The sequence below is a fragment of the Parus major genome, chromosome 4 (assembly GCF_001522545.3).
Source record: "Parus major isolate Abel chromosome 4, Parus_major1.1, whole genome shotgun sequence".
Lineage (NCBI taxonomy): Eukaryota > Metazoa > Chordata > Aves > Passeriformes > Paridae > Parus > Parus major.
Window position 1 is genome coordinate 37,256,159 of NC_031771.1, and position 25,233 is coordinate 37,281,391.

General features: G+C 46.0%; 1 long non-coding RNA gene across 2 annotated transcripts; it reads right to left on the reverse strand.

The window, feature by feature from the left end:
• Window positions 1-10,515: 10,515 nt before the first annotated feature.
• On the reverse strand, window positions 10,516-24,295 carry LOC107203018. Of its 2 annotated transcripts, XR_004497138.1 has the most exons (5): window positions 24,091-24,295; window positions 22,912-23,006; window positions 21,141-21,276; window positions 12,648-12,915; window positions 10,516-12,502 (listed from the first exon to the last, which is right to left on the reverse strand). It is a non-coding gene; the product is annotated as an uncharacterized LOC107203018 (long non-coding RNA). The 2 variants fall into 2 exon arrangements; XR_004497137.1 differs by lacking the exons at window positions 21,141-21,276; window positions 22,912-23,006; window positions 24,091-24,295 and having other exon boundaries at window positions 12,648-13,041.
• Window positions 24,296-25,233: the final 938 nt, after the last annotated feature.

Consider the following 25,233-nt stretch of genomic DNA (forward strand, 5'->3'; position numbering starts at 1 on the left):
AGCAGGGGGAATATGTCTCCAACAGGAGTGAACACAGTCAGTGCTGCCTGATGTCAGCCCCCTATATCAGCCAGCTGCTGCCTAGAGGGACAGGCTGCACATCTGCACGCCTGAAGTGGGAAGGAGAGGATGCAAATACCCCTTCAAATAAGCTCCCAAAAGAGGCCCCTAAGGAAAAGCATGTTTCATATAGCTGGTGTGGGTTTGAATAACAATTTTGACTTGAACCCTGCAGAGGCATGGAGGGTTATGAATTACTTCCTAGCAGTAGTGAAGGCAGTTAAGAAAAACAAACCGTTCACCAGTGGGCTTCAACTCACTACACAGGGAACCTCTGTCACTGAAAGATACAGAGGACCTCAAGTCAAGAAACACTGGGTAGCCTGCACCAGCTGATAGTGGCATGTGACACAAGACCACCTCCTCCCTCACCTCATTATGTGTCAGCCTGAGCACAGGACTGTGCAGCTCAAGGGGAGGGTGTCATTTTCTCGGACTGAAACCAATCTTTACCCCTTCCAAAGAATCTGAGTTTTGTTTGGGTATCAACCCATCTCCACCAACACCACTATTTCCCCAATATTTATAACTCACATCTCTGCAACATTACTATTTAATTAGCTCAAGACTGTGCTTGTCTGAACATCGGTGTTCTGTAACACAGGAGTTTTATCTCATTGAGGAAACCTTGTGCAATGTATTTTTCTGTCAAAATCAGAGAAGATAAGTTTGCTAGATAGCAAAACCAGATAGTCAGTCCTAAGCACCTGGATACTGTATATTCTACTTCATCTCTGCTCTGTGGTCATTTCTCCCATGGTGGGGGACTGTGGTGAAGGACTTGACTGCTATTTTAGAAACAGGGGTCAACATGTAATGGTGTGAGTGGCAAGCTAAGCAGGTTGATCAAGATCAATTCATTTATTTAGTGTAAAAAATAAAACTATAATCAACCAAATAAAGTAGGTGTTACTAATCCTGCTGTGCAGTGACACTAACATGTTCCTCAAGACTTGAATTCAAACACATCCATTCATATGCCAGTGGCTCCTCCGAGAAAACAACAGGGTATTCTGCACATCCACCAGCTCCTTGCACAGCAGTTCCTGTCAGGGTATGATCTTGTTTGAGCATCAGCCTTAAAAGATGAAAGTATGAGATAAAAGTCTAACAATCTTGCACAATCTTACAGCCATCTAGTGCTAGTCAAATGTAGACCTATTCAGGCAAAGTATTTGGGTTTCATATTTTCCCATTAAATAAAATTTAATGAAATGTAATTTGAGAGGTTAAAATATCTGGCAAATCAGTGCTCCAGTAACTACTTTCCAAGAATAAAATATATTCTATGTTTGATCTTTTTGCTAGATTTCTACATGGAGCACAAAGAGACTTAAAACATTGGCTTGAACTTAGTAAATCTACAAAGTAAACTATCCAGGTCTAGCATAAAATGTCATTTTAAAACTCAAAAATATTTGGCATTTGACATCCTTTTTAGTGCAGAGGTTATAGGGAGTTCAGCTTTAACTTTTGACATTAGTGCTTAAAATCTGAGGGAGCCAGGCTTGCGTCATGAACTAACAAAGAAACAGGCCTTTATTCTGGCAGTAATTATTTAAGCTAACCTGAGAATATTTATAGTTAGGTGCCAAAAGCTGGCTGCCTGCAGCAAGCATGCCCTGTGCTGCAGAGAGTTTGCTGCCTACAGTTGCTCTCACATTTTTGGTGTGCCACTGCAAATTGTCTGTCTTGGCTTTCATATTTTTGATCTCATCAGTCCTGGCTTTTCATTACTGTATCTTATTCATTAGTAAGGCTATGCTGGAGGTTGAAATCCTCACCTGGAGGACACAGTTTAAAGTATCAGTTTTGTCCATTTTTCAGAAACTGCAAATATCTGGTTCTCATCTTGCTGACTGCTGAGTCACCTCTAGGGAATTGGCTCCCACAGAGACGAGACAGCTGTTTTACAACCTAACCACTGTTCTGGGTAAAGAAATAACCACATATCTGTTTCCCAGCTTTAGGTGTTTCTCCATCAACAAACTACAACTTCTCAAGCAATGCCTTATCTGCATCAGATTTTCTTACAAGTCAAGTCCCATCCCTGTCTAAGCACCAGGGGTGACGTCCTTCCCAATAGGAAGGCAAGGTCATATCTTGGCATCAGGACCAGCATTACTTTCTCTCACTAGCTGTGTGCTCAGGTTGGGAAATCCTATTACTTATGGCAGGAGCTGGTCTCAGTGATGGCAGGAACCTTTCATCTGAGGACAGGAGCTAGAACCATCCTTAGCCCTGGGGTATCTGATCTGATTTTTCCATCTGAGTACTCAGTGGTCTGTTTGAGACAAAACCCCTTGATTTCTGTCCTCATTATCTCTTACTGCAAGTCAAAGCAGACTTTAGCAGGATTTCAATGGGATCTGGATGCTGCAGATAAGATGTTTAGTCTGCCCTTAATTCACTATACCACATCTGCATCCTATTTCTGGTACCTTGACTTTGTGGCTTTGTATTACTGCTCTTGTCCACAGTTCTGAGATTTATAATCACATCTTCCAGTTCCAGTAGTGAAGACAGTTTGTCATTTGACATTCTTCTGCTCTCTATCAAGGCCCTTACCAGAGACTTGAGTGAAATCATACCTTTCTTTTCCCTGAAATAAATCCCCAGAGTGGAGGCTCCTATTTAGTACTATATAAAAACTCTTTTCTCTTCACATGGACATCCTGAAGTCAATATGTTTTTAATCAATCTCACCTTTTCTAGAAAGCAACAGTCATGCTGCCAGGAGAAAACCTGAAAAGAAAAACCTGAAGACAAAAAACCTGAAAGCCTGAAGAACCTCGGCTTTCCTTTCCTCCTTCTTTTGTAAATGACTCTGGACTCCAGGGGCCATCTCCAGCCTGCAGAGAGGCCTCCTTGCCTCCAGCCAAGAGGATCCTGCTTGTCCTGCTGTTTTACACATCCTCTGGCGGCACAGCTTTCCTTCTAGCCCAGATAAGCCCACCTGGACACTGGCAAACAAGCAAAGGGGGAGCATGTGTGAAGCACATCTGTACATGCACGCTGTTGCCCCTTTTGCCTGAGTGACTGGACACCGCACTGGGCTGCTCTTGAGTGCTCCCTTCAGCTGGAATGATTTAGAGAAATTAAAGCTGTAGGTAGTTTTATGGTTTTCTTGGAGAAGAAAGCTCTGATTACCTGAAATGAAGAGAAACAAGCATTAGGAAGGCTTACTTCTTCTTGGGCAACCATCATCCCAGGGGATTGCAGAAGTCACAGTGCTTTGCAATCTTTCTGAGAGGTGCTTTTCTTCTGGTGGCCCTCTAACGTCAGCTCCAACATCAGGGAGCAAGGAAGGTTGTCATGAAGCCAAATCACTTCTTGTTTCCCCATACTGTTCCCTGAGGCTGACACAGGGCAGGAAGGGGTGGGATGGGCTGGAAGGCACCACGCTGACCACCAGCAGAGAAGCAGGTGAAAAATGTGTCCTGTCCCCTGCTCAAGATAGCCACTGGAAACTTTTCTTTGTCATCCTTCCTTTTTTATCACCAAAACAAATTGCACATCCCTCTTGACAAAATTATGTGCTCTCGCTGCCACTTTAAGTAGGCACCACAGAAAGGCATGACAAAGTAGTTCCTGTTCCCGAAGGTCATTCTCTCCTCGTTTCCAGGGAACCCTGTGCTGTGCCTGTGAGTGCTGCAGGCCACAACTCTTTCCTCTGATATACTGTGTCAGAAGTAGTCAGTCCACACCCCCCTCCCGCCCCCCCGCACATCTCCCCATGTTTTTTAAATGAAAACTTATTTGAAAAAAAATGGCCACTGTTCAGGGCCGACAGGACTGTGGTATTGTGTTCTGGACTGCATCCTGTTAGCCCCTGGCCACCTCCCATGCAGAGAAGCATGGAAAAGCGTGGCTAAGGCCACATAGGCAGAGCAGAGGCAGCTGGTGGCCTGAACTGAATGGGCAGTTCCTCCAGCACCAGGACCCTGGGGCAGGCTGACACCAACCAAGCTCTTTGACCAGTCTGTTTTAATAGCACATGGCTCTCACATTTTCTGTGTTTTTCTTTCTTACATTATCCTGATGTGTTAATCCATGGCATGGCAGCAAAAAACGTCTGAGATTTCCTCAGTGCTGTCAGCTGCTGGAACTGGACACCCTGTAATAACCTCCAGGGCCAGTGGCCCTCTGCCTCCAATTCCCAAGAAGGACTTATTTCCCTTGGCATGGTCAACACATGCAAAACCTCATTCTGATGTTTTTTGAAAGAGAAAATAGGTGGCAAAGTGCTCAGCTCTTTCAAGGAAGTTTGGAAACGATGGAGAGCAACCATGTGAGCACTGAGTGTGGCTGTCCAGCTTCCAGCACAGAGCTGCAAATCATCTCCTGAATGGCTGTCACAGGCACACCAGATCACAACAAAGAAGCTATTTTTCTTTCATCAGGACTCCTCGTTCAGGATACAACACCATTGCTAATGCATTTAGCAGGTGCAAGAAACATTTGAAATGGATATCTTTTTTTCCAAGAAATAAGGTTAAGAGATTGTTTGCTCTGCTCATTTGGAGCTTGGCTTATTTTGTTATACTCCCCCACAGCTGCAGTTTCCTCCATAAGCTGGAAATGGTTGCACCAGCTCAGAGGCAGCAGAGTCTCAGGAAAAACAAGAATATTTCCAGTACTGCAGGCAGGGATTTACAACGTGCTTTAAGGGAGCATCTCAAACTGTGTCCACCCTGGCTGGACTGGAGAAGTACTGAGGTCCCCACAGCTGGGTGTGAGACCCAGATGCAGGAGGTGGTCCTTGGCTGTGGAAGCACAGCCCGTGCTGACATGTTGTCCATGCTCTGTGCACAGACTGGAGTTATCCACTCCCTTCCTTGGGGGAAAGAGTCAGTGTCACTGTGGCTGACACCAGCTTGAGTCCCTCTGATGTGGTTTCCTCTCATCTGAGTGCTGGCAGTTCATGTTGCCCTTGACAGTCACTGCACCATTCCCCAGGCACTTTCTTGTGCCCAGCATCTCCAGCATCCTTCATGGCTCTGGTAGGCTGGGAAGGTGATTTCCAATTTCTGTTCTCCTTTGGTAGCTAGCATTGCACAGGGGCCAGGCACATCCCTTGGGAGTGCCATGGGCTACCACTCCCTGCTCATTCAGTCCTTACCAGCACAGCACTGCTGCCATGGTGGAATATGCCACAGGAATCACCCAAAAGCGGTGGATTGGACCATTACTTTCTAAATACGAATTACAAGCATGTTATTTTAAAATGTGGGGCATGAGCATCCATCAGCAGGACACTGGATGAATAGTAATGAAAGATACATTGCATGAGCCGTTAAAGATTTTCCTTCTGATGCCACTTGAAGCACATCTGAAGCCAAAGAAACTGAAAGGTAAATGCTGCTCATACCCCAGTGTGAGACATTTTCCTTAGAAAGCTGTCAGTGGGTGGCACAGTACTGCTGCCACTAGCCAAAAGGTGAGACTCAAAAGTGTCCTGGAAGCAAGTCAGCACTTCCAAGCAGCCAAAACACTGGACTGGGCAACTTCATCTGTGGGATACTGACCAGAGTAGCTTGGAAAAAACTCTTCTGAAGAAGACAAGAGAAGCATCAGCCTCTGAACAAAGTTTCATTCTGGATAGCTCATAGGCAGAAACTCATGATTACTCATCCAAAATAGTTTTTTTATGTGGCCCTTGTGCAGCTGCTAGTATGCCTTTCCTCAAAACAAAAGCATTACATGGTTTTATTAAATGTGAAACCACTAATGCTTTACAGCAGTCACTCTAAAAGAATAAAAAATTGTAAAAGAGAAGAGGGTTTTGGTTTTTTCTTTTGAGCCAACACATCATTAATAATTGAGGTATGGTCTCAAAACAGCCCCTTCTGCTGCGGTTTGCCATGGCAGAGGCAGTGTTTGCCCAAGTGGGTACCTCCAGCAGCAGCTGTCTCAGGAATAAGGCTTCTGGAAGAAAACTCCAATTCTTCAAGAGCTATGATGGCCTTGGTATCATAGAAGAGGGTTATGAAACCCCAAACCCTTACTACTACCCTTGATGTATACTATTTGTGCTATGTCAGACCATTTTCTCCCTATAGGATCCACCAGCCAAACCCCTTAGCATCCTGGCTGTGCCAGGAGGAAACCTAGCACTAAAGGATGCCTTCAGTAACTGCAGAGGTTGGTGATAGACTTGCTCCTCTCCAGAGATTTGTTTTCAGTGGCTGTTTCTACATGCCAAGATCAGCTCTCTGCTAATTTGGTTTTATGATGGGGAGGCAGACTGCATGCGGTGTGATGGCAGCAATGTGGACACGAAGATAAAGAAACGGTCTGTATTAAACATAAACAGTGGCCATAAATGTGTATTTGCCTATATTTGAATGCTAAAATATACTATAACTGTATTTACTATAATAAAGTAAAATATACTATAACTAAAGCAATATCAGGGACTATTTTGTCATTAAATGGGCCAAAGTTTAATATAAAGTATCTCTGTGTACATTCTGAAGTTCAAGTGTGTGTACAGAGCAAACAGTTTATGGTCCCACAAGAATTCCTGCACCATCTGAACTTAAGTATGAATTCCCTGGCTGTCTGAAATGGGATATCTGATGGGAAATCTGACAAGAAAGAACACATATTTAAAGGTTAAACAGCAACAGGAAACTTCCTGGGGAAGCTTCAATGGCAGGATGCCTGCTCTGTCAGGATGATAAAATCTGCTCCTTGACTCTATCTGACCCTTTTAGCAAAGCCAGCTCCTGCATAAACACTCTGGACTTTGACCAACAGGACCTAGGGACTCTTCTTGCACAAGAATCCCTCCCACTTTTGTGGGGAAAGTAGGGCACAAACACATTTTCCTCTTCCTTCACATATTTGTAAGCCTGAAGACGGTTTCTGCAGCTTCAGGTAAAATGCCTGCTACAATTTCATTTTTTCTGACTGTACCATGTGGACAGGTCAGAACAGAACTAATTCAAAACCAGAAAAACACAGGTGAAAGGTGACACAGTGTGATACCTGTGCAGCTAGTGAACAACTGGAAGACCCCAGACCTGAAAATAACCATTGGAACAGGTACATAGACTGTAAGGGTATAAAAGCTCAGAAGTTCCTTTGTTTGTGGTCCCTCTCTGTGGCCACCCAGGTTGAGTTGTTCCTCTTGCTGTACCACTCAATTATCCAATGTTTCCCCCCTGCTGAAGTCAGACTCCTGACACTCTGCTGCAGGAAATCTACGGCAGAGAAGTTTCCTTAACAATATTTATTTCCACTTTTGAGTGTTCTATGATTATTTAATTCGGTCTTTAAGGGAGCAAAAATATTCGCGGGTTTATGGCTCAGGTCTCTGACCAGATTAAAAGTACTAATCACAAGAAAAGTCCTCTTCATTCTTCCTTCCAGATCCCCGCAGACACGCTGGGAGGAAAGGCGCCGACACTAGATGTCAGCCCAAACACGCGAGTGCTTCTGCTCCGAGCCTCAAGTGCCTTCCTGCAGCTCCATGGAGGAGTCCCTGTTTAAATAAACATGCATTTATACATTTGAAGGGGTGACAGCTTTCACCCGAAGCTCCTGCCCCTGTCCCAGGCGTGACAGAAGGCGGCTAACATCTCCTGGAGACCATTAGCCACCTTGGCTGCTGCCCGGCCCCCGCAGGCTGAGGCTGTCCCGGCGGATCCTGCCAGGGAAGCCGCGAGGTTTCGCTGAGGGGGAAAGCAGCTCTGAGCGCTACCTTGGAGCTGTGGGCTCTCCTGAGCTCACACTGAGACGGGACACTTTAGGTTCTACAGTGACTGAAAGTAGCGGCAGGGAAACAACACCCACCAGGTACTTTTTACAAGTAGTTTAAAGCTCCATTAGTGGTTTTTTTTTCTTCTCACAGCATTGTTGTCTCAGAGTGTTTAGCTCACAGACACCAGTTACCAAGGCTAGTGTTGATTGAAAACCCTGAGAGAAAAACAGAAATTGCCCAGTGCAAACATAGCATTTCCTCATCTTTCCACTCTGTCTGGGGACAGAGGCAATTTCCCCTTCCCTTGTTTAGAAAACAGCCTTCCTTCTCCATTTCCCTCTCATTCTCTCAAACTCGCTTTCTGGCAGGCCAGCCTGGCAAGGGCTACAGGCTGCAGAGGTGAGATACCCTTGTGAAATCCAGGGATTAAAGGCTGGCAGTTAATACCTGCTCCTTCACCTCTGTTTCTGCTTTTTCACCCTCTATTTTTTGAAAAAAATATGTGACAGTTTCCCTGTCCACTGCCTGTCTTTCCTTCTGTCCTGTTATGCAATGAGAAGCATTCAGAAATCACCCAGGCAAAACCCAGCTGAATTGCAGCTCTGCAGGGAGCAGTGTACTTCTCATATCCTTGTTTGGGACACATCTGGCCTGGCAAAGGTTCACCATAGCAGGGATGAGGTTCCTGCATCTGAACTGGCTGGCACAGAAAGGGCTCAGGCCTCCCTGCACCCAGGCCTCCTGTGCCTTTGGTGAATTTGCCCCTCATGGAGACAAACCTAGAGACCTTCAAGCTCTGGCACTTTTAAAAACACTTCTTCTTTCAACAAAAGGATTTTCAGCAAAGCAAATGCAAACAATTCTGGGTCAAAAGAACAAGTATTTAAGCTGCTGCAGCATGGTACCCTGCCGTAGGTAGCCTGTTCTGCTGGCTTAGCTGCTTGGTAAGGTGTGCTTCATTGTCTGAACCACTTTAAAGAACAACTAGATGGGTGGTAGATACAATTTGTTCTTAATTACACCTGGAAGAAAAGGAGAACACAGTAGCACAAACAACTGCATGCACTGGTTTGAGCAGTGACTCTTCATCTGCTGGTCAGCAGCAGCAAGGCTGGGCTGCAGGCAGCCAGTGTGGAAAAGTGTGTGTGACGCCAGGCAGAGAGGGTACTTGGATTTCATTGGCTGGACATCATGCCTTTCCATGGTTTGATTTTATTTTTTTTATTTTTCATTTCCTTTACGAAGCTCTGCTCCTGGCCTGGATCCTGGCAACACTTCATTGCACAACAACAGTTGCCATGGCCACTGCATGGAGGCAGCAAACAGCACTGCTGCAGCGCTGGCAGGAGCTGCTGCGGCTTCCCGGGCACATGGATTCATGGTGCATGGGAAGGTGGGTTCATGGGTGTGCAGGTGCATGAATGCACTGGTGCTTGAGTGCATGGGGGTGGTAATGCATGGGCGCAAGGGCAGGCATCCCACTGGGGGCAAAGCACCCCTCTGGTCACTTGCAGCCGTGAGCATCCCACAAAGGGCCACCAGCTGGGAGCAAGCCATGCCTCACAGAAAAGCTCTGATGTGAATGGGCTGAAATATTTTGCATGGGCTCAGTATGGGCATCTGCAACTTCATGCCTGCTTTAGAAAGAGGGATGAGTGCTGGAAAGGGAGGGGGTCGAGCTGCAAGGATGCTCGACATGCTGCCACCTCTCTGTGCATGTGCTAGTCAGGAAGGTGATAAAAGCTGGCACTCAGGAGTTCGAGGAGTGGGCTTCTCTGAAGAGGGAGCCCACCCCTGCTGCTGGTTCTCTCTTCTGCGGTGTGCAGGGCTTGTGAAAGAGTGGGGGAGATGATCTGAAGTCCTTGGGGCTCCCTGGTCTGTTGATGCACTGCAGGTAGTACGGCCAAAGAGGAAAGCAGTGCCCAGCAGCTGCTGGCCAGGCAGCTGTAAGGAGTAAGTGGAGTTGTGTACAGTGCGTAGTTCTCAAAAGGGGGGTTCTGGTGTGGGGCACCAGATCAAGGTGTTTGCTTTTATTACCTCACCCCCATACAGATTTACTGAAGATCCTCACAGAGAACCTGCTGCTGAGGTTTAATCACAGCAACAAGAAGCTCTTGCTGGGGTAGCTGTGGAAATTGCCAACCATTGTTTCCACTTTATCCTTGCACTGCTGGAGATAATGGGGCAGGAACAATGGCAGCAGACCTGCACTGGCCACCCAAGGTCACCCAAGTTTGGGGTGCACCTCTAGCCTGGAAAAGGTGAAGATTTAAATCCACCGTGCAGTGGGCTGCCAGTGGAGGGGAGGCTGCACTGCCTGTCTTGCTGCTGCCCCTGTCAAAACTGAGATGCAAGAAAAAGGATTGGTAACTTAAATCAGGGCAGTGAGACCAGCTAGTGTTAATTTTTCAGAGCTCTTTGTTACTCATGGCACTTTCATTTTGTTTATATTCTGTTCTGTAAAACAAAATAGTTCCTCTCTCAGTGGTTTTATACTATCTAAAGAGCTCTAGCACATTTCTCATTCCATTTTACATTTGTTTGCTTGCTTCTCAAGCCAGTTCTTCCAGTGTCTCCTAAATCATGTCTACTGTTGTTTGAATCCCTTCCAGGTTCTTGCCATCTGCTCAGTGCCAAAATGAACAAAATATCCATGCTTCATAGCAATATTCGCTATGACACAGAAACAGGAACCTTGTGCATCTGAATTTCTGGGCCTCCCCGGTCAAATAACAAAGATTAATGCCTTTGTGCCTATAGTGACTGTATATTTTTATGCTTTTAACTTACAACAAGAACATAGGATTTCCTTGGGTTAGATTTTAAATCCTCCTCTTCCTCTCCTCTTTCTTCCCACCCATTCTTTTCCCAGAATCCAGGACTTGCACTTGTTTTGAGTTAAGAACCCACAAAGGCAAAGCTTTAGACCTTAGCTCGTTGCCTGTTATGCCATTCCTGATCTCTGCAGCATGATTCCTTGCTTGGGCAGTGGTGTTGTGCTCTGCAGTCTCTTAAGTGTAACAATTTTTCATCACTTCAGCCATAGAGCGCCCTGAAATGTATCTCTGACCTCCGTGGTTCAAGATTCCTTTCAGTTGTTCTGGAGTCAGATGGGGTCCTGGTCTGTTGCAATTCATATTTATTTTGTTGTCAGAGTCCCAAGAGAAGCTGTGTCCCTTAGAAAATCCTGAGCAATCCACTCTTTTGATGTGTCTTCAATCACATTTTGCTACTCTCAGATGTCCTTAACATAATGCTCACAAAAATCAACCTAGCTGATCTTACCATTCACCATTAATTCCTGGAACCTGTGAAAATCGCTTTTCCCTTTAATCCAAGAGTGAGATTTCTCCCCAGGCTTTCTGCCTAGTCACATGTCCCATTGTGTGGTGAGGAACCCCCTTCAGAGCAAGACAGCCTGTTGGCAGGCTCCTGATCACCAAAGCACCTCTTCTGGGAGGATGAAACACGAGCCTTCGGATGTCCCTGCTGTTACTTCAGTCAGCTAGGTCGTATTTCCAGCTGTAGATGAAGCTCCTCAGCCACACCAACCTTCACAGTGCAGTGTCAGCTTTTGGCACAGCTTGTGGCAGGGGAAGGCTGACCCATCAGAGACAGCAGCTTGGAGCAGTCCCTTCAACACACACTGAGCAGATTTTGCTTTTCCGGTAGTCTTGGGTTTCATAGCTGTTGCAGGACCAGGCAGAATTCTCTGTAAATGCTACTGCTTGGTGTGTCTAATTTATTTCACAGCAAATAAAAGTGCACATGATAGTTATCCCTTCTCTCAGAGAGTAGTGTCAATTCTTAAGCCTTTCCCTTACTTAGCCAAGACTTTTCCCCTCTGCTGCTTTAAATGTAACATTTTTCTCTGTGGTAGGTGACTTTGCAGCTCTGTTGGCTAACCTTGATAAAAACCCTTTTTTCCCAGAAGTTTGGTGATGATTCACTGGCATTATCCAGAACACAGATTCTCCTGTTTAAGCAACTCACACAATTTCTGTCAGCAGCATGTCTGAACACCAAAAATTGCCAAGTGATGACAAGCCTGAGAAGGGCTGGTGTTGGCAGAGCAAAGTTTTTCCCTGTCATGTTGAAGTTACAGACACTCTAGTGTGTCTGTTTTGGATGCACAGCTGTAGGTCCCCTCAGGAAGCACCTTTTCTCCCCAGTAAGATTGTATCAGAAAGAAGTATTGATCAGAATAACAGTGAAAAGATTAAAGCTGTATTGCAGAGCAGGGTGTTGAAAGAAGCCTCAAGCTAACGTCTGCGATTGTATTCAGGTCCTGCAGTCTTCTGCTCTTGTTTCCTCATGTCTTCAGCTCTGCAAGTGGAAGTGAAGCTCAGTGCAAACATTAGACACTTTGTTCCACATATAGCTTCACATGTAGGTGGGGAAGGGGCCAAGGCTGAATTTGTTCTCTTCTAGTCTCTATAAACAACCTGAACATCTTGCAGCTGTCAGAGCACAGACCATAACATCTCATAAACCATCTGCAAACCTTTATGTGATACAGAAGATAGAAAGAACAGGCGGTGTCTATGAGTTGTTCTCATTAAATCATCAAATTCAAGTCAATCTGATGCAAAGTTCAGTTTTTTCCAAAGTGTATACTGGTTTTGGTGTATGCAGGTGGGGTAGTCTCGGGGTAGTCTCACACTCACATGGCAGAAGTACTCTCTGACACCCTTCCCACGGAGACATGCATTGCAGGGATGATCTCTCAGCCTGCTGGGGAACAGAAAGACAACCTTGGGCTATGGGGCAGTAACTTGCTTTCTGCAAAAGTTTGAGCAGCACAGCCTGAAAACAGAAATGGTAAAAATGCTTTGGTGGAGAGGGGGATGGAAACACCCCCACCTCAGGGCAGCCATACCTGATTCTTCCTTACATCTCATCTGAGGAGTCTTGGAGAGGAGTTTTGTTGCTGCAGGGGCTGTCTCTGCTCATCAGTGCCACACTCATTTCTGTATACTCTGGTCCACGCCATGGCACACCTACTTTGCATCTAAATCCACTCTGTCAAAGAGCTTGCAGTAGTGCAGGTCCCAGTGTTTCTTCTTCCCTCTACCCTTTTGTTAGAGACAAATTTCAATTCCAGAATACAGGCGAAACAAATCCACAGCAGCAACTTCACTGTCAGCCTTCAAAGTATCAGCAGAAACTAGTTAGAAAAATTTGCTCAGTTCATGTTCTACTGAGCAAAGCTCTTGCCTCCATGACGGCCACAGCCAGACTCGGACATACGTCAGGGGATGGGAAGCTAGGGCTGCCACCAAGAAACCTATTTTTAAACTGTCTCTGCTGCATAACATAGTATGAGATTAAACTGCATGGTGGTTACTCACTAACTGCTTGCCGTGAAGCCACAGGAGGCCAGAGGGTGGGACTGGGATGTTCTGCCACCCCTGCATCCACCCACTGCCTCCCAAGGGCTGCGGGGAGCTCCATCGCCCCCGAGCTTTCAGAGCGTGGTGATAACAGGCAGACTTTCGGGCCCTGCCCAAGAGCAGGTTTCTCACTTTCTAAGGCATGCCGTGACTTTTCAGCGAGGTTTTCTGCATGGCTTGTACTTTCTAAGAAAGGAGCTGAAGCGAAGCCCAAGAGTCAAGAAGCAGCTCTGCTTACCTGCCCCAGGGACAGCAGGCGCTATGTACGTGCCAACAAAAAATCCCTGCAGATCAGACAGAAATGTAAAACCCCATCAAACCACTTGAGAGAGGGAGTGAGAGGTTTTTTACATGAACCATGTGGATGAGATATCTTTTAAACTTAGCTGAAATGAAAGGAGGGTGGGGAGTTTTTTATTGCTATTAGAAGCATTTTTCTGTCTGACCTAGAAATGACACGAAACTCCAACCTCAAAGTAGTTTATTTACAGGCTTGAGTTTAAAGAAATCTCTGTGTGAGGGTTAAAGGCTATTCCTAAGCCAGCAGGCAGAACTGGGGGATGTCTGCTTATGTATGCTTAGGTATGAATTAGGTGGAATTGCTTTTGGCAACTACAGCCAAGAGTAGGTATTTGGGTGAGGGAGCCATAACTAGGCATGTCACCTAACCAGTTGTAAGCTGGGTCTGGAAATCAGAAAATAAGAGATTTGGTGTCTAACTTCCCATGAATATCAGGAGGACAGAACTGCTTTTTAAAATGAAGAGAGGATATAACTGCTTTATAAATTTATAAAAAGTCAATGTGGCAGTATGCTTGGAAAGCTAAAGATAGGGTAAGGCAGGGTCTTATGGTGTTATGACCTTTTATAGAACTAATAATAAATTTAGGGTTTTGGACTGACATACTCTAATGTCTATACCAACTAAGGGCAAAGAGTTCCAGGATAATAACTATACCTAATGAAAACAAATCTGCACCGTTTTTCACATATACTTTCATTCAAGTGGTAAAACTGTTTAAGAACAAGGCCCCAGGGCCCTCAGCTGAACACACAGCAGATGAAGCAAGATGTATCCCATGAGGTGCTGCCCTAAAGTTGTGGAATTGGACTGACACCATGCTCACAGAGGCACCATCATCCCTACTGTGCTTGGTTGCCTATGTCTCTTTGTGTTCATGAGTTTACATTTCCATTTAAATTTACCTGCAGACCTGATTTTTCTAGGGTTTTTAAATACTTTGTTTTGATAGATAATTGCAACAGTCCTGTAATATGTTTTACTTGGAGTTTATTAATCTGCTCCCAGCTATAATTCCATCTTAGCCTAGTTTTGTCTAAGAAATATGAAATGTTTTCTTATTCCTAGAGCAACAGATGCGAATATCATCCTGAGGATGGGAAGCTTATCAAATGCTCAGTACAGTACGTTTCAATGATAATTCAAGAAACTCTTTATCCTGAGTCTCTCTGAGAGGAGACACTGTTTTTTGAGCCCTGGATCACAATGAAGCTTTACTTTGTGGAAGGTGTGGGGGAGCATGCCATAGTTTTCATCTATTTTCCCATGGAAACTGTAACTCTGTACATCTTTCACAGATTAGTCATATACACTACAGAACAATGCTTGTGGTTATCCCATTTTTTCCTTTTTGCAATCTGAAAAAAAAAAGGTTACCTCTTTTGATCAAACTTGGTTTTTGACCACATCTCACACATGCAGTGATGAAACAAGAGGAAATATCAGGGTCCTTTTCATGCTGGAACAGAGTTGGCAAGTGACTGGACTTACCTGTGAGGTCACGGATGCCTGCTAACATGTTGTCTTCCTAGTGTTTTAATAGGATTTCAAGCTAGATTTGCACTAGAGTTGGTGCTGAAATCTTCCTGACTTGCCATTCAACCTTACCACCCACCCACTTTTGAAAGTCCTCCTGGGTATGAGTTCCTACTATGCTGCTCTCAGCCTTCACAAGTGAAAATTGTATGAACCACTCGTCTGAAGATCAGACCCACACTTGTACTGTGCCAGAGTTTTTTGAGAGATGCAGGCACCAAAAAGTAGTCAAGGTGCTGTTTCTTTTCTGGGCTAGGATAAGTATGTGATATGTCATACTAACCACAGTGGGTGTAGAAAGCTGCACCTACCTTCATCTGATGCTTCCCTTGTAACTCAGAAACTGAGATTTTAATACTTTTTTTGCTAGATTTCACTCTAGATGTAATCTGAGATTTCCCTCTACATTAGAAGACACCAAAGAGAATGTTTCATATAATGCCAGGTGGTAATTAATACAAAACAGTGACAGGAAATATGAAGCTGAAACTGTTGCACTGGATCAAGCTATGCCTCCACAGACTGTAGCATGGGAACTGCTCACTGTGAGGTCAGGAAGTTCAACAGCCTTTACTAGAACCAATCCCTTTTATTTAACTTTCACTTCTTCTCTCAGTTTTGGGATGATGTGATTCCAAAGAGAGGTTCCTGTTTCTTTTCTCTCCCCTCTTCCATTCAGCAGGCCTGTGAAAAGGGCTACTGGAGGGGAAGGAGGGTTAGCAGGCTGTGCCTGTCCCGTGCCATGGCCAGGCAGCCCCTGCACTGAGCAGTGCCAGACATGGGGTGCCGAGAGGGGGCAAGGCCCTGCTCCTCAACCCTGTGCTGGCCTTGCCCCGAGGGCCACCTGTCAGCAGACAGCCTGGGAATCAGCTGCTGTTCAGCATGCTCCTGCTCACTGCCTGCTCCCAAGGCCACACGGAGCATCCCTCTGGGCACAGGCATCGTGGCCACCCTGGCTCTGCACACATGCAAACCACTGCCCTGGAAGGTGAGGGTGGATAGTGGGACCTCTCCCCACGTTTGTGAGCAATCCCTGTGTAATGAAACAGCATTTCATCCACAACTGCTCTGAAATGGTCAAAGTGTTGGTGAGGCAGTGAGGTGAAATAGATCTCTGGTTAAAACGGATTACCTGTGTTTATTTCTTTGAAAAGCCTGTGAATAATAAGAAAAAAATTGGATTCTGCCAGGTTTGTGGAGAAGCAGGTGACATAGCAGTTAGTAAATCCTGCTCAAAAGCTTCTCAACCCAGTGGCCACCTTCACTCAAGTAGGAAAGAAAGGGTAGCCAAAGAGAAGGACAGAGAAACAAGTCAGTACTACCTTCCTCTCCTCCCCCTTCCCATCCCTGTCAAATCTAGGCTTGTGGCTAAAGCTTGTGAGACTCCCCAAGTACAGGATGCCATGTCCAGCCCCTGAGTGACAGCGACACTTGTTTCCAGGCCTATTTTGTCACCACAGAAATTTCTCTTATATCTCCTTTTTATCAAGCAGTAAAAGGTAAAGAGAGTCTGCTGCCCTTCTCACAGTGGGGACAGACTGAGGACAGGCACATGTAGGACAGGTGTGAGCTTGTGTGGATGCCTGGGCTGCCAGGGGAAGGGGGTGCTGGCTGCTGCTCCCCACAGGCTGGGAGGGATGCTCAGACACACAGCTCTGCTGAGCGTGGGGCTTTCTGGACCAGGCAAAGCTGAGCCGAACTACAGCCAAGCACGCTGCAATTTCCCCTCACTGCAAAAACAAATCCTTTCTAAGCACCTGCTTCCTCTTTGAAAAAAAGTAACACTCCTCAGTGAAAAACAGACAGTGGTCTGAAGGAAAAGCTTTTCAAAAACCCCTCAAATACAGGTTTGTTAGTTGCAAACAATGGGCATTTTTTTCTCTGCATGGCTGGAAATAGAGATGTGGAAGACATTCGCATGCACTGTCTCTTTGCAGAGTGCCGTAGCCTGTGGTCAGGAGCACAGTGGCAGGCAGCTCCAGAATGCTTCCTGAAGCAGCAGGGATGGGTTACACAGTGGGTCGTGCTTGGCTGCTCAAGTTTGAAAGCACTGCTCATGCCAGCTCACTCTCCCTGACCGCTCTTCTCTGGGAGCACCGCTGAGGAACGGCAACTGCGTGTCTCCATTTGGCAACCCAGGGACACGGCAAACCCAAATGTTGTAGGTCTCACCTGGGCTCCTGCAGAGGTGGCACCAGCAATGTGTGCCCAGAGAGCGTCACTGAACGCTGCCACTTGCTAATGTGTTTGTCCAGGTAACTGAGATTTAACAGGTGCCCAAACCACGTGAATGCGTTTTTCTAGGAAATGTGAACATAGAGGGCATGCCATCACTTTCCTAGCATGTATATCTGACAAAATCAGAATGCTTGTTTTATGGTAAATTATCAGGCAATTGCTCTGAAGAAGTAGAAGAGCAGTGTTTTATTACGCAACATATATCTGGATGAAGAAACTCATTGCCAGGGAATATCAGAGCACCCATTTTTACAAGCTATGTCCATTGGGATTAAATAATCATTTGGATACAACCTCCAGTTCTTGACCGTATCAGGATTGTGTCTTGAAGAGACACAAACTCTTCAAAATGCTGATTAGCAAATGGCAGGGGGATTTACCAAGGACAAATTCACGCTGGCAAGGCAAATTCACTTGCCCTGGCTCCCATAATCTTGTCCAAGTGCTTGTCCAAATCTTGGAGACAGGATACCGGTCCATTCAGGCCAGCAATCTGACGCACATCCCCGTCCTCCTGTTGTAAAAACTACCTCATGGCTGTAATAATTAATCATCTGGAAACAGCCCAAGCCCAAAGAACAATGTCATGGCACTGAGTACATATTTACTAAGTCAGGGAAAGCAATGAAGAAAGGAGTTTCACTCCAAGCAGAGCAGAAACACCTACCAGAGATATACAAAAGCAGAATGAGGGTGCAGTCTCAGCAGAAGATGTGGTTGGACCTTTGCAAAACTGCTGCCCAATTGTGACAAAAATGGAATTGAGCTCAATTCTGTTGGGCAGTACTGCCCATCTGACAGTAACTGCATCTGTATTTGCAGGAGACACCCAGTTTGGCAGAATTTTAAATAGAAATGGAGTCAAAGAGGAATACTATTTCATTTTTTTTTTTAAAGTTGACAAAGTATTTATACTGGGTTTTTTGTAAGCATGAAGATAGGCAGCTTGGGAACAAGGAGGGCAGGCTCTGCCCTGGATTCTGGAAAGCAGTGATGATAGACAGTGTGGGGTTCCCATTGGAGAAACAATCCAGTGTGAGTTTGCAGGGTAACACTGTGGCAAAAGCAGCTCCTGGCATTTTCTGGATGCATAAGAAGGTGTGAAGATTGTCAGCTGAAGGACATTATTGCCTGAATGAAGGACTGTGAAAGGTGCTGCTGCTACAATAAGGAGCGTGTAAAAGATGGTCAAAGGAAGCTGAAGGCCATGGGCATTACTAAGAGGAAGGTCTCCATCAGTTTGGCCTCTGCCAAAAATCTAGAAGAACTGGCCTCAATCAATGCATACAAACTTTATCAAGCAGATAAAATTTTCGGCATAAATTTGGAACAAATTTTTATTCAAGCAAATGATTTGCCCTTCCAAAATATAGGGCTCCCACTGTTTTCCAACAGACACAGCATTCAGAAGGGTAACCTGAGCTTTGGCCAAACAGACCTGGTTTGCTTCAAGGAGCGGTGTCTAGGAAAAATGCAATTGGCTTGTGAGTTACAGCAGTTCTCACAGCCTGAGCCCTCTGGACATCAGGGTATGGCCATTCAGGCTCTGCACCCCTGATGCAGAGGCACCCCAGCATCTGAGCTGATGTGGGGATATCCTGGAGGATGTCATTGCTGTCTCTGTCCTAACAAGGAACTTGAGGAGTCTCTTAGCACATATTAAGGGATATACAATGTGAGAGCTGTTGTAGCTCTAAGGGAAAAGTCATGTTCTTGTCTCCAGATCAACAAAAGCCACTGGAAAAAACAGCAGAGGTGCTGGGCAGGACATCCTTCCCCAGATCCCATGACAGCCCTTCTCTAGAAACCCTCAAGCACACTTTTCCTCCATCCTTGTTCTCTATCAGGGTACAGATCCATCTCGGGGCTTTGGAGCCATACCTGATGACCTTCCCCTCTTGCATTGGGGCCAGCTGGCTTGGGGCAGGCAGCTTGCTCTTCCTCACACTGCTCTTTGATGCTGAAGCCTATCTTTGTAACAACTTACTTCAAGTTAGCACATGAAGAAACATCCAAAGGAGGACCAAAATAACCCTGGCAGCTTTGTGCCTGCTGAGACCAGGCTTTCTTTTGCAAGGCAATTGAATGGTTTGGCATTGTGTGTCATTTAGCACAGGAGGAGAAAAAGCACCTCTTGCCTAGGGGGTGCCAGCCGCTGCCAGACAGCATGCATCTGGCCACAGACACCAGCTCCTGGCCTGCCGCTGGGGATGTTTGTGCTGCTGCCAAGGGAAGGGAAGCCAGTGCACATCCTGTTGGCTTCACCTGAAGTGACTCAGCTGGGACATTGTTTTAGCTTGGCAGGACTGTGGTGATTATGTGCACAGAGAGAGAGAGGGGTAGTAATTCTGATGAAGTGGCTTCAGATACTGCTGTCCTGCACCTGAATGCTCTGAGTCCCACAGAGCAGAGAGAAGCGTTTTGACACAAGAAGATGGTGTCTGGTTAATTAAAGCATCTAAATAAAAATTGCATCATCCTGACTTGCTGGGATGTTCCTTTAGCTAATCCCCTTTTTTTCCTTCATCAAGGCTATGTTACCTCAAATTAGCATTTGCTGCAGAGTGGATCAGTGGGATGGGATAACTTGTTCCTGCAGCTAAGCCTGCAGTGAACTTAATTTAGTATCATCTGTCTGCTTTTAAAGACCTTATTCAGACAGAAACTTCAGAGATTTAAGTAAAACTATTTAGAACCCAGTTAACCAGATTTCCATGAATAAATATGGACTTGCTGTAAATGTTAATTCCCTACTGTTTATTGAGCTGCTCTGGTTTTGGTTTTCTTTTATCCCATCTGGAACCCGAAAGAATAAAACCATAAAATGAACAAGCTCAGGTGAGGATAACTTCAGCAGAGGTGGCCACTTGACTGTGAGAAGGAAGCCCTGCTGTCACAGTGTCGTGAACTCCCCAGCTTTTACCAGTTGCCGTGCCAGTCAGTGTTTGGCTCCACCACATTGGCTCTCCAGCTGTGGCAGGAGCTGGCTGGGATGTTTGGGTGCATTCCCCAAGGGAAGGTGTATTCAGCTTGGCACAGGGCATGAGGGTGACCAGACTCCGCAGAGGCACCAGGCATGGCAGGCATGACAGAGTGGGTTGTTGATCTCTGGGTAACTGATTCTAAACTGATATTTCAATTTTCTTTTCTCTTTTTTTTCTTTTTTTCTTTTTTTTTCAGAAAGCTTGCATTTATATTTTAGTCATAGAATCATTTACTCCTAGATCATCAAGTCCAGCCATTAATCTAACACTGCCAAGCCCATCACTGAACCATGTCCCTAAGTGCCACACAATTAATTTTAGAGCTATTCATTCTGTGTAGAAAGGCCTTGAGGGGAAGCCCTGTGAGGAGGAGCTGAGGTCACTTGGTCTGTTCAGCCTGGAGAAGAGGAGGCTGAGGGGAAACCTTATCATGGTCTACAGCTTCCTTGTGAGGGGAAGCAGAGTCAGGCAGTGATGTCCTCTCTGTGGTGACCAGTGACAGGACCAATGGGAGTGGCAGGAAGCTGTGTCAGGGAAGGTTTAGGCTGAGAATCAGGGAAAGGTTCTTCACCCAGAGGATGGCTGAGCACTGGAACAGGCTCCCAGGGAAGTGGTCACAGCACCAGCCTGACAGAGCTCAAGGAGTGTTTGGACCATGTTGTCAGGCACATGGTGTGACTCTTGGGGCTGACCTGTGCAGGTCCAGGTCCAGGAGTTGGATTTTGATGATCCTGGTGGGTGCCTTCAACCTCAGGAGATTCTATTATTTTATGTAATTAATTTTATATAATTCATTTTAGAAGAACCCTTTGAAATGCCCAAGAAGAGGCCTTGTATCAGCTTTGCTTGTGCTCATTTACACTTTTCCTGTAAATTTTCCTCTACCAATAAACATCAAATGTTCACAAAGTTTATCTTACCAAGAAACTCGTGTCTCCAAACAGCAGTCACCAGAGTAGCAATATTCTCCCAAAATTCCATGACACTGTAAGGCCTTCCAGCAAAACAGGAATTATCTCATTTTCTCCAGCAAAGTATGGCAAATGCCAAAGGAAGCTGCAAAAAGTGCAAATACCAGGATGAGTCACACCGCGTGTGCCGGGGCAGCGGAAGCCTTCAGGGAAATGGTTTTTAGGGAAAGACATTTGAACAGCATCATCTGCAGGGTTCTCTGCCCTCCTGCCAGCAGGGCTGTGGCTGTGCACAGTGCCACAGCACCCCACGGGGAGATGCAGCACCCCAAAGGCCCATGGAGGGTGGTGGGTGGGTGCACAGCCCCCAGCTCATGTTCCATGAGCCACATTGGGAGGAGCACGGTGGTGTTTTGGGGCAGGGAAAAGCCCCACACCATGTTTTATGTAATCTGTGTGAATTGCTCTATCCTCTTCCATTGCATGGCTGTCCAGTGGAGGCAAAAAGGCTTAGCTGGCACAATGGGCAGTTCTGGCTCAAAATCCAAAATATAGACTCCTCCTGATACTATGAAGAAAATCAACTCTACCCCAGCTGAAAGCAGCACATTCTCCACTCTTTATCCCACACCATTTATGTCATGCTTATCCAATACATCCTAATTAACCACCACTTCCTTTGAAAAATACACATATATCATTTCCTTATTACCAGCCCTGCAAAATGTCCATAAAATGTCCATAAAGTGTCCACAGAATGTCCACTAAGTTCACTTAGTCCAAAGCTTTGGCCCAAGGGTAGTACAGGATCAAAGTATTCCCTACAGATTCCCTACAGAGCACTGCTGGAGCCTGCTTATGAGAGGATGAAAGCACCAAATCGTACAACAGGGCAAAATTGGAGGGTGGGGCATGGGGGTTGGCAGAACCCTACAGACTGGTGGGGGCAGAGGGCAGGAAGGCAGCCAGGGAGGAGGGGTAAGGGAGGACCAGATTGGAAGGGATATGAGGCAAACTCCAGCTGCAGGAATCACACAGTGCCTGTGTGAAACGGCTGAAACCTGGCTAAAGGAACCAAAGATGTGCAGGGAAGCCAAATGGAAAACAAAAATGAAGGCAGAAGGAGCTAGGCTGGGCTGCAGAAGCCCCACAGATACTCAGGTGGCTGAATGTACATACAAATGCCACGACCACCTGGGAGCGTGACACAGCCTCCCAGGGCATTGAGACTGACCCCACCCCAGGCACAAAAATATGCTTTAACAGCCATCAGCTCTCAAGGGCTTGCACCAGAAACAAGCCCACACCCCTATTTGTATGTCTGTATTTTCTTGCCCTCAAGAGAGCTGAGAAAAGTATCCCAGCTGCTGGATCTGACAGACCTGTGCCTTGTCGTGTGCAACAGGAACAAAAAATGGCCTTTAAAATGTTACAGTGACTTGTGTGATGCAGTTTTTTTTAAGTACTTAAAAAAAAAAAAAAAAATTGCCTGAGAGTAAAAATACTACTGAAAACTGAAACTTGACAACCTTGACTGTGAGAGATAACATCTTTAAACGGGCACACAGCACCCACCCAACTTCCTGCTGCTCTCCCATGTTTCAGGGCAGAAACTGTGAGGGGTTAATAATGCAGCACCTCGGCAAATCCCCATCCTGCTGCCTGGGTTTGGACACCTTAAAAGTTCACCTTCTCCTAAGAAACAGTCTGGAGAAACATATACAAAGGCCCTGACTTTAGAGGGCAGGGTGAGTTGTGTAAATCAGCTGAGAAACCATACCTCAGAAGAGTGGAGGGAATGAAGGCAGTACCACAGCAGGCACTATCGTGTTCTCCAGAGAACAGCTACAACACTGAGGTCTGAGAGGTGTGCTCCTTACAAAATTAAAATAAAATCAGTGACTTGGACTCCTCTCCACTGTCTCTACACCAATACTAGCCTGTATAAAACAAGGAGCTATTTCCACTGACTTTTCACCTTCTGACACCAGTCCAAAATTAGCTCTGGTCACAAATTCACCAAGGAGGCTGGGCACTGCTTGGAGCTGCAGTGGCAAGAAGCTTGGCAACACACCTTTTAGCTGCTACTGAATTATTTAGACCATGGGTGTGCAACTGAGAGCAGAACTAGCCCAAAGGAGCAACCTACCATCAGCTACTCATCAAAAAGTAATACACCAAGCTTTGATAGGGTTTTCTGTGCCTTTGCTGAGTTATTTAAAGCTGCCACACAGAGAAAAAAAAGCTCATTTGAAGAGCCTTTGCCTCCTCAGAAAGTCTGGGCTCCTGGGCAAAGCACTATTTGTGGTCCCCATGGCTTCCTTCCTCCCCACTACTATTTTCATTATTGTTGACAAAAACATTTTGCACCTGCTGCTGTTACTGTAGAAGTGGAAATCCCCCTCAAAGCACTCACCAGAAAGGTCATAGAGTTGTTTCTTCTGCTGTAGCATAAGCAAGGAGACAGTGCACCCTCTCCAGCTTAAGAAACACCCACACATGTGCCAACAATCCCCTCACTAGCCCCCCGTAATAAATCCAGTCGGCAAAAGTAATTAAGGGACAGACTGCAAAAGCAGCTAGCCTAAGGCAGCAGGGATGAAGCCAGCCTGGCCTGCCACCTGCACTAAGTGGGATGATGCCAGAAGGGCACAGGGGCAGGGAGTTTTTCCCTGAGGCATCCAAGGATGTGAGATGGGTGTCCCGGCCCCTGGCCTTATCACACAAGCCACCATCACACAGCCCCATGCCATGGCCACCTCTTGGCTCCCCTACCAGGTGTCCAACCCAAGCTAGTGACAGGAAGGGAGAGACTGGAGCAAAGAGTGTAGCAATGCCTGTTCTAAACCCAGCAAGCCCAGGGGGAAAGAAGACACAAAGAGATGCATCTTGGGTGAGAGGGAATGATTTAAACACCCAGATGGCTTTTGCTGTCCCAGGCAGAAACCCTTTAGCAAACCTTGGTGATTCCAAGGATCCCCAAGGAAAGCCAAAGCATGCACTGACATGGACAACTTTCACACTTCCTCCTTTCTCGCATTTATCCCAATACAGAATGTATTTTGCAGTCCTGTGGGAAAGAAGAGATATTCAGCTTATGCATGGCTGCTGCCTCCCAGGAACTCCCAACAAAGATGCAATGCATCAGATTGTACACCACGTTTCCCCACCTGCCGGGATGCTGATGTGTGCAGGCAGGGGAGGGAATGGGGTGGCCACTGGTGCAAACAGGAACTGAGGCCATCCCTACCTGCTGGGACAAAAAAAAGAGTAAGAGCCTGGTCCCAGGGAATTTTGAGCTGACTCAACTAGAGTAGTTTTGAATGGGATTTGAATATCTTTGTGTGTGAGGATATTGCCAGGCTCCAGGAGGATGTCCAGCAGGAACCTGGATTATAATATTATGTGACTCATAAGCACACCTGGATAAACCTATGCTTGGGAACATTAGTTTATTTTCATGCTCTCCTTCATTTTTCCCATTACTTCAGCTGAGCTATGGAAAGGGTGATCCTACCTTCACAGGAGTCCTTCAGCAGTAGTCTTGACTCCTTCCAAACCAAGAAAAAAAATAATTTATAATCATTCATAAACTCTCCTGCAAAAAAAAAATTGACTGGTCTTAGCTTTCCTGTCAAGGGAATAGATCCAACCCAGCTTCCTTTGACTGCTTTTCGTTACTTCCCTCCCAGCTTTCCATCAGAGATTCCTGCAAGCATGTTGGCTGAGCACATCACAGAATTGCACAAGATTAATTTGGTATTGCTTGTAGCAGTAATGGACAGGCCCCTGGTTCCAGTTTCAGAGCTGAACTGGTAGTTATGCTGTTAAAGGCTGGATGGTTTTTATGACTTTGTGCAAACACAAATGTAACAAACGCAGTTGAACCCTGGATTTCAGAATGAACATCTGATGTCCCAGCCCAAAGAAATCCTCTGTTGCCTTACATCACCCCACAGCGCATTAGGTCTGAGCACGTTGCGGAGACATCACCTTGTCTCTGCAAGGTGTATACTGTCTTTGATGGATCAGTGTTATGGATACATACTGTAACTCCCATGCTTGGATACCTCTTGGAAGAGTTTCAAACACACAAGCCCTG